Source organism: Podarcis muralis, chromosome 2 (assembly GCF_964188315.1).
Source record: "Podarcis muralis chromosome 2, rPodMur119.hap1.1, whole genome shotgun sequence".
NCBI lineage: Eukaryota > Metazoa > Chordata > Lepidosauria > Squamata > Lacertidae > Podarcis > Podarcis muralis.
Window position 1 is genome coordinate 65,264,763 of NC_135656.1, and position 13,700 is coordinate 65,278,462.

The 13,700-nt window shown below is 43.4% G+C and overlaps 1 protein-coding gene across 1 annotated transcript in view; it reads left to right on the forward strand.

The window, feature by feature from the left end:
• The first annotated feature begins 9,147 nt into the window (after positions 1–9,147).
• SGCD (sarcoglycan delta) overlaps positions 9,148–13,700 on the forward strand; it is a 371,321-nt gene continuing 366,768 nt past the window's right edge. The window contains exon 1 of the mRNA XM_077924624.1: positions 9,148–10,122. The gene's annotated coding sequence lies outside the window, so the exon portion shown is untranslated. The remainder of the gene's footprint in view (positions 10,123–13,700) is intronic.

Here is a 13,700-nt window from a genome sequence, read left to right on the forward strand (position 1 = left end):
TGGATGGAGGCTTAAATGCTTCTGAATACTAGTTGCTGGAAACCTCAGGAGGGCAGACTGCTCAGGTCCCGCTTGCAGGATACCTGCAGGCATTTGGTTGGCCACTGCGATAACAGGATGCTGGACTAGATCAGAGTAATGTAGCAGGCTCTTATATCGTGAAGATCTTCTTTCTTATGGGAAGATCTAGAAGGACACATACATATGTGATATACCCAAATACTTATTTATGTTTCACCTGATGCAGGCATTTTGCACTTTCAAGATGTTTAAATAGTTCATTGACCTATCTATAAACAACACAGAATCAGAGCCAGTGTGGTGTAGTGGTTAAGAGCGGTAGACTCGTAATCTGGTGAACCAGGTTCGCGTCTCTGCTCCTCCACATGCAGCTGCTGGGTGACCTTGGGCTAGTCACACTTCTCTGAAGTCTCTCAGCCTCACTCACCTCACAGAGTGTTTGTTGTGGGGGAGGAAGGGAAAGGAGATTGTTAGCCGCTTTGAGACTCCTTAGGGGAATGATAAAGCGGGATATCAAATCCAAACCCCTCCTCCTCTTCTTCTTCTTCTTTATGTAGTCATATACTTTTTTAAGTCATAAGATTGTTTGAGAATACATGGGTATTGTGTTAAACTGGGTCTATCTGTCCCCTAGACAAGCTTTTCAAGAAAGACACTACAAAACTCAATTTGCAAGTCAGTATTTATTCTATTTTCACTTTTTAAGAAGAAAACTGTTGAGGCAAAGTTGTAAAGATCAGTCTTGATGATTTATTGAGGTCCAAAATGGCTGACTTCAAAAGCAATTTCGATTAGTATTCAGGGCAGTCAGGGGGTTGAATCCAACAAAGTCACTATGTTTGCACAATGGAAGTTTCTCTTTCTCTCTCTCTCCTCCCCTTGCACCTCCAAATCTGCTCTAAAGAACTGGGGAAACCCCCAGACTTCATTCAATACAACCCAAGATCTCCTGGCAGGAAAGTGAAAGGTCAGCTTCTATCTAGGCACCAGACACTGGTTTGCTGAGGCAGCTGATTGTTCAGGAGAGATGCATGATGCAGCACTCAGCTCTTCCTCTAGTGGCCCAGTTCCTGACACAGGGTTCTTGTCTCTGATCTCACACCTAGCAGCCTTTTGAAGCACCAGATAGTGTGTTTTTCTTCCTGGGTAGCTAATCAGGATGAAGATTGCTTGAAGTCTCAACAGGATTCCAGGGGTAGAACTGTTAGCCATAGGAACCCTTAGGTCCTAGTGGACCATAGCTGTCAACATTTCCCTTTTTTAAAGGGAAATTTCCTTATTCCGAATAGGATTCCTCGCAAGAAAAGGGAAAAGTTGACAGCTATGTAGTGGACACTGTAAATAAGTGAGCTGAGTAGCATGGAGGTAAACAAAAGCACAGCCAATAGAGAGAGAGAGAGAATGAAAGTAAGCAGTTGCCTTTTTCTTTCCTTTTTACGAAATTAATCCGCACACACTCATATATATATGCACACACTTCTTGCAGCATGCAAAACATGACTCACCAACAGCAGGTGTCCTGCTGCTATGTTAGGCAGATTAGTAATTTTATGGTGGGGGCTGTTCTCCTTATATGGTATCTCAAGAGAAGCTTAAAATAGAACTTGTAGTGGGATGTATACAGTCAGTTTCCAAAGGTAAGAAATTGAGTTGGTCTCCGTAATATGAGTTCTTTTTTAATGGATGAAGTTTGCCTTAGCAGTTGATGGATAAACTTTAGCTGGAATGGGATTGTGCATTTAGGAGTGCAATTAGCTGTTTTCAGCTTGCTGTATTATTGGAAGAGAGTGATCAGCTAGTGGAAATCAATGCAATTCACATGCAGCCACAGCCTAAATGGAAACTGTGAATTGTACACCTTAACTAGAAATTGTTTTGTTTTTCTTTATTTGGCCAAGTGCAACATGTTCTAAAAGAGGAAAGGCAACAGGCAACTGTTATGACACAAGATGCTATAAACAGTTTCTGGACATTTACTGTAAAATGCGGAAAGTGTGTAGTTCTGAATCATCTCCAGCACTAAATACATTTTTCTTGAAAAGCAATGGGATTTGCCATGTAAATATACTTAGGAGTAGGCTCTAAACCTTGCCTTTTCAGTGAAAGTTGCCAATATAGGACAAATGACAACACAGGGAAAATTACATGGCGCAGTGGACAGTTTAACTTTTTAAAAATCTCATACGCTTAATGACTTGCAGGCGATAATCAAAACTAAATCCTCTCTTATTATAGGCTTGCCTCATTTCCACTGATACAATATACCCTTTTCTTTGCAAGACAATTTTTATTTGAGATGTCTTGACTATGCTCGTATTCTACAAAAATTCATATTAGGATTATGAATGAAATACAGTTATCTGTACCCATAAACTCGCTGAAATAAGTACCTTTTAGCGTAATTCCATCTCACTTCTACAATATGGAACACTAATATTTGCCTGTCTTATAAATTTGGGGTAAATATTTCTTTGATAATGCACGCAATAAAGTAAAGTGCTGTGAACACATAAAAACACTGTATAAACATATGGATACATATGGATACAAAGCTGGAAAGAATAAAGTGAACTTGGTTAGAATTGCCGCACAAATATAGGAACTAATCTGTAACCCTGTTTCTGGAGCTGAACTAATTCCTCAATATTAAGGGCATTGATGGGAGGTGGAGTATGAAAGATCTTTGCAATGGAAATGAAGAGAAAGAGATAAGTGAAGACTAGATGGATTTCATAGCATGAGTCTGCTGCTGTTTTTGCTTTGAAGGAAGCAAGCACAGCTCAGTTAAAAAGGCATGGGTCAATATTAATAAAAACACAAGCCCGTCTGTTGGGAAAGATTGTTATTTTATAGGTTGCGTTATAGTAAACCATTATTTTGTTATAACTAAAAACGAGCTTATCACTGCATATAGCTCACTTCAAATGCAAAAAAAAGTAAGCACTAATACATAGCAGATACTGGAGATTCGAGTAGGATTGAGCCAAAACAAGGGGGACCATTTTTGTGAATATTTTGGTTCCCTGGAAAACAATGCTTCTTTAATCAAAGGTGTCACTGGGGAGGAAAGGGAGACATCTCTGTTGCCAAGACAACTGAATAGATGCTTCCTGTTTTGCTGCATTGCATTGCACTGCAACAAAACGGGTGCAGCAAGTTAAGGTGTGTCCCATGACAGAGGCATCTCTGCTGTGAGCATCAGCTCAGTTTCTTTTGCCAAAGGGATGCAGAACTAATGTGGTGTCAGTCAGACTAGGACCAAGAGCTCCTGGATTCAAATTATTATCTAGCTAGGACACTCAATGGGTGACATAATGCCAGCCACTCTCTCTCAACCTAATCTACTTCATGAGGGTATTGTGAGAATAAAATGGGAAGAAGAAATTTAGACTCTACTCTGAGCTTCTTCGAAGGAAAGCAGAAATCAATGCTAATAATTTATTACCCGCCCTTCATCCTAAGGTCCCAGGGCAGGTCACAACATTAAGCCCCATAATAAAATAATATTAATCTTAATCTTATAATCTTATAAATGTAAATAATTAATGTAACTTGGGGAAAATGCACCTTTCTTTGCCCACAGTGACATCATTAAATTACTTGGCTATATCGTATAATGATGTCATCAGCATGTGGAACTACACCAGGCATAGGCAAACTCAGCCCTCCAGATGTTTTGAGACTACAATTCCCATCATCCCTGACCACTGGTCCTCTTAGCTAGGGATGATGGGAGTTGTAGTCCCAAAACATCTGGAGGGCCGAGTTTGCCTATGCCTGAACTACACTGTCTAGATCAGCCTTTCCTCAAAATTGGGTCTCCATAAGTTGTTGCACTAGGATCCCTATCATTCCTAGCCAGCAAGGCCAGTGCCTAGGGATGATGGGAGTTGTAGTTCAAGAACATCTAGGGAGCCAAAGTTGAGAAAGACTGGTCTAGACTCAAGGAGATGGTGCCAAAAAAGCAACTGAAATAGAAAATGTAGTAGCTGGAAACAGTCATACACAAAATTCAAATGAAGTACCCTGCTAAGTTGCCCTGTAAAAATAAACATGTGAAAATTGGGCACAGCCGTTTTCATGAGTCAGCTAAGGAGTACATGGCTTCTGCTATGACTGTTCATCAGCATTTTGCTGTCTAATAATATATTTCCTCCCCAGTAGGTCTGTGTATTGGTCAGAATAACTAGAAAGCATGAGGCCTGCTGATGTTTCCAGTGTGCTACTGCCTGATTCCAGTGGTTATAGTTTTATGATCCTGCATTTTTCTTCACTAATCAAGCTAGAGATGACACAAGACAAGTTACCTTAAAGAACTCTTTCTTTGCCATTGCTGGAAATAAATTGTGACATGCAATTTTTAAAAGTCCCCCATGTGTTTTTTGTTGGGTCCCCAAATCTAATTCAGAGTATTTCCTTGAGGCCTGACCTGCTTCTGTTTAGCAGAGATTTAATCTTTTAGCTTGTGAGTACAAGCTGTTGACAAAATAGCATTCTTATATGTTGAAGCAAGGCCTACCAATGAGAGGACATTTTAATAGTGTAATGCAGAATAATCAATTCTCCTTGAGGGCACAGATCAATCCTATCTCTGTCTGGATAACCATCACATGCAAAATGCATAATCACAGAATGGCATAACGATGATGGGAAAGGGTTGGACCTACTGTTGCAATGTAGTTGCTAATTCTGAGCTATGAGCCAGGAAGTTGTTGTTTTAATGTATCCTTAGCTGTACACCCAGTTGGTAGCCAGAAGAATTCTTACAAAAAGTCATGTTGTTTTTGATCGCATTTGATCCAAATGTAAAAGTTCAATCGGCCATCTGAGGCAGCCTTCTCCTGGAAATTGCTGGTGTTGAATCCTTTTGTTATCATATTAACAATCTGTTATGTACAGCAAACATCTTTCAAGAAGCAGCTCTTAGCAAGTTCTCCTGTTGCCAGTATAGTCCAACCAAATCGAAGGAGAAGGTCTCTAATTATGTAATAGAAAACAGATGAGGTCAGATGAACCGCCCAACAAATGATCTATGTATCTTGGATCTTTTGTTTGATTGGTTGTTCATCTGTTTACTTTCCTGCAGAAACTGATGTGACTGGATTGGGAGCATGGAGACATGTGGCAGAAGCCAAAGGGTTTGAACAGCCAACATCTTCCAAGCTAACATCACTAATGCAATTGAGAAGAACAAGGATATATATTACTTCAACATCCTCCTCCAAAGCATTGCGACTGGAGAGCCAGGAACAAACAGGATGGTCTGACAGTGACTTAACTGCTGCTTACCCGGATGGTACATAGAGAGGGCAGAGCAGTGATGGGGTGAGGGCTGTGCAGGAGCACTGCTGGGGCTAATTCAGCACTCCCACTTGTGTGCCTACACAGATGCAACCTTGCTGCCACCCTACCCCACCCTATCACAGAAAGCAACAGTGACAATGCTGTCAGGAGGGCAGTGGCACAGCACTGGCCAGCTGTTCCCGTTAAGACCCCCAGTAAAAACCACTCACCTGATTATAAGCTAGACCTGTCAGTCACAAAACAGCTATCCTTCCCTTTTCTCTTCACCCTGGCATTTTCAAGCATGGAGAGAAATGCTTTTCTTTTAGCCCTATTCACACATGCGTGATGCCAATAAAAGGTTTGATGATGATGATTACTCACATGCAGGGCATATGTTTACACAAGAATGGGACCATATTTTTAGCCCCATCCTTGACTTTGCATCTTCTTCCTGGAGCAATCATGAATTGCACGCAGCTATCTGTAAGGAAAGCTCAACACCTCAAGCTCCTGTTTGTTGGTAGGAGCTCTGCATGATAGAGACACCCCACAACTGAGTGTCCCAACTGCAGGGGCCCTTACAGATGTTTGTGTGCTAACTTTTCTGCATGAATACAGTGGTACCTCGCAAGACGAATGCCTCGCAAGGCAAAAAACTCGCTAGACGAAAGGGTTTTTTGGTTTTTGAGCTGCTTCGCAAGACGATTTTCCCTATGGGCTTGCTTCGCAAGACAGAAACGTCTTGCAAGTTTGTTTCCTTTTTCTTAACACCGTTAATACAGTTGCGACTTGACTTCGAGGAGCAACTCATAGAACGCGGTGTGGTAGCCTTTTTTGAGGTTTTTAAAGACTTTGGTATTTTTGAAGCTTTTCCAAAACTTTCCCGACACCGTGCTTCGCAAGACGACAAAACTCGCGGAACGAATTAATTTCGTCTTGCGAGGCACCACTGTAGAACTAAAAACTTGACCTTACCTCTAAGTCCACATAGGTGGTATTCTACTAATGAGCCCTGTGAGCACAATAATTTCTGCTTGTGCGACAGGACTTCCCCTCTCCCCCATGCCCTTCCCAAATCTGCTCCCGAGGTTTGAGGAAACCCTAGAACAGAGCAGGTGCCTGGGGGGAGGAGAGAGGGAGAAGATCCTGTTGTGCTGACAGAACATTCACCTTAGTGTTTTGTTGTTATGCAAACAATGCACATACAGACTCTTGTCTGCATCCAAATTACTGCAGCAGAGCAGATTGCTTCAGAGGTCCTCAATTTGGTTTGGGGCACTTCAGAAAGATTCCACTTCAACTCATACAAGCCCTAAATATGTCCAAAGTGGTCTACTTTGATTTGTATTTATCCAAATCTGCTGCATATCCCTAGTATCTAGAACTTGCAACACAGAGGTGGACCTATTAAGTTACAGTATTTCATGATGAGATACTAGTTACACCCTGATCCCTTCACTGTAATTCCACAGTCCTACAGTATCAATGTCATGAGTATTGTCATTGCTATAGTCATGGTTTATCATTGCAGTTATTGCTTCATGATTCCCATCCTCATAATAATGTATTTTCTATATCATAATTATCAACAAAATTGGGTATGGTCTTTAGGATATGAATGTGGAATCCATGTTGTTATCATTCTAATTGTAGGCATGATGGGCAGGAGATCAACCATAATTTATGTTATTGTGGAAAGTCACCAAAGCTTACAAACATAGTTGGATGAGTAATATTGGACTCTACAAAGTGGAAGAGGAGACAAATCCATTATTCATTTGCTTGCTAGCTTGTAAACTGGGCCAAAAATATTTGTTTCAGCTGTGTTAACATTTGTCGAGTTCCCCTGGCCATATGCTGTGCAAACAAGCCTTTCCAAGACTTCTTGTCCCAGACAATTGTATTCAAGGAAAGGTGTTTTTCAGTTCCTTAAAATATTTCCTTTTTTTGTTTTTGTTATTTGAGGAAAGAAGAATTTAAGTGTTCCTAGCAAAGGCAAGCAATCCGTAAAACTCTTTCTAGATTGACTCTGGTAAGGTTGTTCAGGTCAGATCAATCAGTTTGCTGGCTATTCCATTCCCATTGTCCTGAATGTACAATGTGCTAACGGAACAATTATAGTTTCAGCATCAGCAATACTGAAGACAGCACTGCTGGACTATTTTTCAGTGACAATGCATGTCACTGAACTATACACAGTTGGCTGTTTCCTGATTTGAACCTAGGAACACATATAAGGTTGTTTCCTCTTTAGTTACTAATTTGGTAAAGCCATAATTCCACCTCACCTAACAGCTACCTCTTCCTTCTGATTGCTAAACATTTACTAGTACAGTACACTCACTTTAATGTTTCATCTAGTCCAACCCCCTGCAGTGCAGGAATATTTCTCCCAATGTTGGGCTCAAATTCATGACCCTGAGATTAAGAGTCTTATACTCTATGGACTGAGCTATGATTTGCATCCAATGTGTATTAAGTGCTAAGTGTTTTGAGACCAGCAGGTACTAAACAGAAGAATTGTCTGACACATTTAATAAACTATCCTTTATATCTGGTATGCTGCTCTAAAGAACATATTATTAAAAATTATAAACAGCATAAAAAAGAACAATGTTATTTTAAACAGTTTGGTCATGGAAAGAGATCTGATAATTTATAGACATGCTAACCATTATCTCTTCCATTAAACTAGCACAGAAGTTTGCTTCAGAGGTATTACTTAATTTTATTTCTGGAAATACAGGTTCAGAGACAAGGCTGTGCTCAAGTCTGCCTGAACTAAATGATGCTCTAAGTGCTGTTTGTGGAAGATGACAGTGTAAAGACTTAATTGTCTGTAACAGGCATCCCACATAAAAGAGTACCTTAAAAGCTGGGAACAGTAAGAGAAAACACATCATAACAGCTGTTCAAAAACCTGAGCAAATAGCATGGTCTTCACCTTGCACCAAAAAAATTCCCCATGGAGGGTCCAGGCACCCACAAATTTTGGCGCCAGGGCCATTGATTCTGCATGGCACCCATGGTTCCAGGTGCCCACAGTCACGGGGCCAAGTTGGCACTCTTGCCTCCAAGTGTTTCTATTTTCTAGGGCTAGTCCCAGATTTACATAAGCCATTGCAACTTATTACCAAACTTAAAACCACGGAGAGACCTGGTCTGAACAAAGACATTGGATTCTTATCTCATTATACATGACAAAGCCATTTTTCACCTTCTCACCCCTTGCTTTTTCCTGTAAGACCTATTGCAGTCGTTAAGAGTCGTCAACAGGCTCATCACAGCCATCTGCCAATCACCCATTCCCACCACCCTTCTGAGTAATACCCCTCCCCACCTTCTCACTATATAGAAGGATCTGGCAACTTCTGTTTCAGTGTATCTGAAGAAGTGTGCATGAACACGAAAGCTCATACCAAGAACTAACTTAGTTGGTCTTTAAGGTGCTACTGGAAGGAATTTTTTCGTTTTAAAAAAGAAAAGTTAGGCTAACATTTAAAATGGCAAAAGCTGGGCTGGTAAGTACGCTGAGATAAACTTAGTCAAGCGCTACCATATCCCATGCTTCTGTTATTTTATTTTGCTTTATTTTATGAGGAAATCCTTGCCTCAGCTTCCACTCGGGCTGGTGAGCGCGCGCGAGATTAGCTTGAGAGAAAAAAGGGGCTCGCCAGGTGCTTCCCTTCGCGCGCGGGCGGGCACGCGCGCTACGGAGAGGTAGCGCTTCGCTCCTGCCCTCAGCATCTTGCAGCTTGAGGGCCGCGCCGCTCTGTCTCCCCTCAGCTGCTTTACTTCGCAAGGCTCAATTGGCGAAGCGGGATTCCTGGAGTTGGCAGCGAGGGAAAGTCCCGGTTCCACAGCGTGAGGCAGAGAGCAGGCGCGCGCGGGAGAAACCACCCTGCGCCGCCCCTCCCCTTGCTATTCCTTGGCCCGTTGGCGCGCGCGCCAACACACACACACACACGCGGAAGACGCGGCACGTGGGAGGCTCCGAGGAGGCTCTTCTGTTGCTGCCGCCGCTGCTGAGGCGAGCTTGGCGTTCGAGCCGCCGCTGCCAACGCTGAGCTTCGCCAGGAACCCCGCGAGCACGAAGCGAGGAGAGAGCCCTGGAAGCGCCGGCAGGGGAGGGCGCGCAGCACGAGGGAGAAGCCTGGCAGCACCGAAGTGAGGCGGCGGCGGCGGCGGCGGCGGGAGGCTCGGTGGTGAGGCGAGCGGGAATCTCCCCTGCCTTGCCTTTCCTCACAGATAGCCGGCCAGGCGGCGGCGGCGGCGGCGGCGGTAGCTGCTGGATGTGCGCTCTGCGGCGCAATGCTTCGCCGCGCAGGGAGGCGGCAGGATCCGGCTGAGTCCGGCACGCGCTGCTGAGCTGAGGCAGGGTGCCGGCGGAGGGAGAGCGGGGGAGTTCCATGTATGCAGCAGCCGGCCCGGAGAGGATGCCCCGTCCTGCGCGCGCCTGAGGACTTCTCCCGCCGGGACTTGGCGAGGCGAGGAGCCGTGGCCAGGCTTGGCTGCCCCGGCTTCGTCAGCTGCTGTCCGGCGGGGCTGGCTCCACAGCAGGAGGCACCATGATCTCCTAACCGGCTCGGGGGAGACGCTCGCTTTCTCTTTCTTTCCTTTCCCCCCTCACCTCCCCCCACCCACCCTCCCTCGGTTCCAATGGAATTACCCGCCACCGCCGGCTGGAGTTGGAGCTGCTGAACTCGTGTTTGCTCCAGAGCGCCGGCCAAGAAAGGAGTGCACCTTTTGCTCCGTCCTGGATGCTTTCAGAGGGGATCGGCTGGAGCTGGCAGCGCCTCGAACCACAGGGGTGGGGTGAGTACCTCGCCTTGCATGGGAGGAAGTTGGGGGAGGAGGAGGGATACAAGGCTCTCCCTATTTCCCCCTGAACCCTCTGTAGTAAATGGCACACACCCTGCAAAACGCATGCACACTTCGAGCTAGATCCTAGTGCAGCCATCGTGTTGCTGCTGTCCAGTTGCACTAAGTTTCTTGGGATTTGCAGTGACTCCCCGCTTGGCACATTCTGGCGTGGTGGGTACTATGAAAGAGAGCAAAAACTGCCTTCCTGCTCTACCAGGCGGTTCCTAAAGCCGTGTGTGTGTGTATGTGTGTGTGCGTGCGCGCTGGAGTGTGTGGCTTCCTGATTTGCATTCCAAGAGGGAGAAGCGAGTCTCTCATGAGCACTGATGGCATGTTGTAATTCTCTGTGGCGAACGCCATCCAAAGGCATTTTCCAGCAAGCCTTATTCCCCACTTCGCCCCTTAGAGGAGTTTGGAAACAGTCGTCCTGGGTTTAGATGACAGTATCAACCCCAGAAGTAAAAAGCTACATGTATAGTATGAGTACAACAAGTCCATGGTCTGAAAGAGAGGTCGTTGCATTGGTGAGCAAATCAAAACTATCACATCGCTACCAGAGTAAGGGAACTCTTGACACAGGTGCCTTTACCCTTTTTAATTTGAAAAGGCTAATCCAGGTGAAGAGATTCAGGCAGTGGTTCTAGTTGCTACCCATCAACAAGTGGAATTTTTTTTTATTTTTTTTTTGACAGATGAGCAAAAGAGCTTCCTTTCCAGGAGTGTGCCTGGTTGAGAAGTGTCATAGATTCAGGCTGCATCTTAGCAGAGGCAAATAGAAAAGCGTGACTTGCCTATCTTTTTAGTTGTGCTGTCTACAGAGGCCACATTTCTGATGGTGCACTGCTGTGAAACAGAAAACACTCAGCTGAATTTCTTTAATTGTCTTGGAAGGGTAACACAAACTTTGGGGCAGCCAAGCTGCCATTTAGATTGAAGGGATGGAACTAGATTGCAGACAAGGGGTTTCATAAGTGTATGTGTGTGTTTTCTTGCTTTCAGAACAATGTTATGCTGCAGCAGTAACCATTCTTGGAAAATAATAGCCTTTCAGTCATAAAATCTCTCAACCATGAATTGTAGAACTCTGAATTGCTGACCGTTTTTTTGATAACACACCTAATAATTTTCTGATGTCCTACTGAAGTTGTAGTTGATTCAAGAAGATTGCATGTGAAATGTAACACCAAGAAAGTGTGTCATAGTCTTTTCTTTATTGTTGTTGTTTTTTGGTAGAGTAACATAGTAAAGAAGGGGGAAATGATACAAAATACTGATTTGTAAATCAAAATCTCAAAACATTTAGGGCTTAAGTATAAATATGCTCAGGTCACTTCATTCTGTTCTAGCATTTCTGGATTTTTGCTTTGTATTTCAGCCGTTGTCTGTCATTTTAAGGCATGACAAGATCTATGTTGAATTATTTTGGTGAAATCTTGCCAAATGGCTTAGAAAGTATAATGTCAGCACCATACCCAGGCAGCAGAGACCATTATTGGAATAATAGTGGTAGAGTACTCTTGTGGAGTAAATGATTTGTTTTCTCCGAAAAGTTGTAACAAGTGTAGAAATCTTGTTGCACACTTTCCCTTCAAAGAGTCTTGGCAGTGCTCTGTGAAGGAAGCACCATTCATGCTGGTTTTGTGTTAATTCTTCAGCCCATGACCATTGTATTTGGTTAATAGAGCAATCCTAACCCCTGATTTGTGCTGCTGGAGGGTTTAAGAATAAGGTGGGAGTGTTCCTGTGCCATATTGTGCAAGTAGGGAGGGTGGGCTCTACTGCCGTGAAGGCTCTCACTGTACCTGCCAGAACTGTGGTAGAGCACACACTACTGCCAGTGCTGTTCCGTCATAGCCCCCTGTCCCCCCCAACCAAAGGAGCATAACGGGGATTGTGGGGTTGTGGGTGCAGCAGGGCTGCCAATGGATCTGTTGGACCCAAAGCTGACATATTTCTTGGACAGGAGCTGGCATTGCAAAAAATAAAACAACTGCCCCCACTTTCTGACCTGGATGGTGTGAGTGGTAAGGCTTTAGGTCTTCTACTTTGTTCTTCCCTGATGCTCACGGTCTTTTAACTACTCACTAAGTTTCAGAAGTTATACTGCATTTGTCAACAAAGGATCTTGGCTCTATTTCACAACTTTACATCCTGATGGATCTTTGGATGAAATCATGAGTAAAATACTATTGGCAAGTAAAGTGTTCCGTTGACTTTGAAGTCAAAATGCAAAGGAGTGGTTTATCTTTTTCGTTTTTGTAGTAGTGTGGCTGAAGCAGAAGTTGGCTAACTCATCTTTTTTCCTTTTGCCTCAAACACCTTTGTTTTCTTCAGGCTCAGTTCTTGAAAAGCCCTTTGCTTTTGGAATAAGGACTTGGGCATTCGTTCACAATTTTAGAAAGCATTATATATTTGTTTTAAAATGTGGTGTAGCCCTATCCTTGATTGTTCTAATCTTTACTCAGTAGGGTTTATTTAAAAATAGTTGTGCATAAGATCACAGCCTTAGACACTGAAGATACTTATTATTGTAACTGATCACTTTTGTTTTGGCTTCACTGATTATGTATTGTGCATGTTTGCTGCGAACTCCCACTGAATTCAGCTGCATATACTTCTAAAAAATTATGTTTAGAATGCAGACGTAGTTATAGTTCCAGCGGAACAGTGGTGCCTTCCTGGGTGCAATGACACATTGCCCATGTTGCAGCATTGATGGGAATATTTGGAGGAATCCTTACCAATAATCAGACATAGATTGCAGAACTGGATGAATGCTGCAGAAGCATTTTCACTACCCAATCTCCTATCATCTCTTTCCCAAAGATTCTGCGACTTTAGGCTGTTGCAATCAGAGTGGCAATAGCACACTCCGTGTTGAAGGCTACTTCTGTTGACATAGCCGAAAAAGTTAAATGTTTAAGCTATCATTGGGTTCACTTGAAGACTGGCTAGTCATAAACGTTTAGGGAAGTTTTTGTGAAATGTTTTCCTTGCCCAGTGCAATGTGGTGTTTATGATATAGTATGGCAAAAAGAAATGGACTAAATTCTGCTTTACATCTGTGAATATTAATCCTCGGCTATGCTTTCCATTATACAAGCAAATGATCGTGCCTGAGAGCTGATTCATGCAGCCATTTTTCCCCCCAGGAGGCATGCATACTGAGGCTTTTTTCAATCTCGATTTGGGCATGTTGATTTTGTGCATGTTTGTTTTGATTTGCTGCATCCTGAAATATCTTCTCAGAGGATGTTTAATCACAGCACACTCTGTTTGATCTGGAAAATAATGGTGCTCTCTGAATACTGGCTCAACAAACTAGCTGAGGACACAACTCTCCATCCATTTCTAGCCAAGTTTAAATCCTGTTGGATGCTGGGCAACCTTTAGACGAGTCGTTCTAAAGTAGAGCATGACATACAACAGACAGCAAGCTGTATTGGCAGCAACAAGGTCTTAAATCTCAGAAAAATGATTTAGGCTGCGGTCCTATGCCCATGTAATCCACTGGGATTAAGTGGGATTAA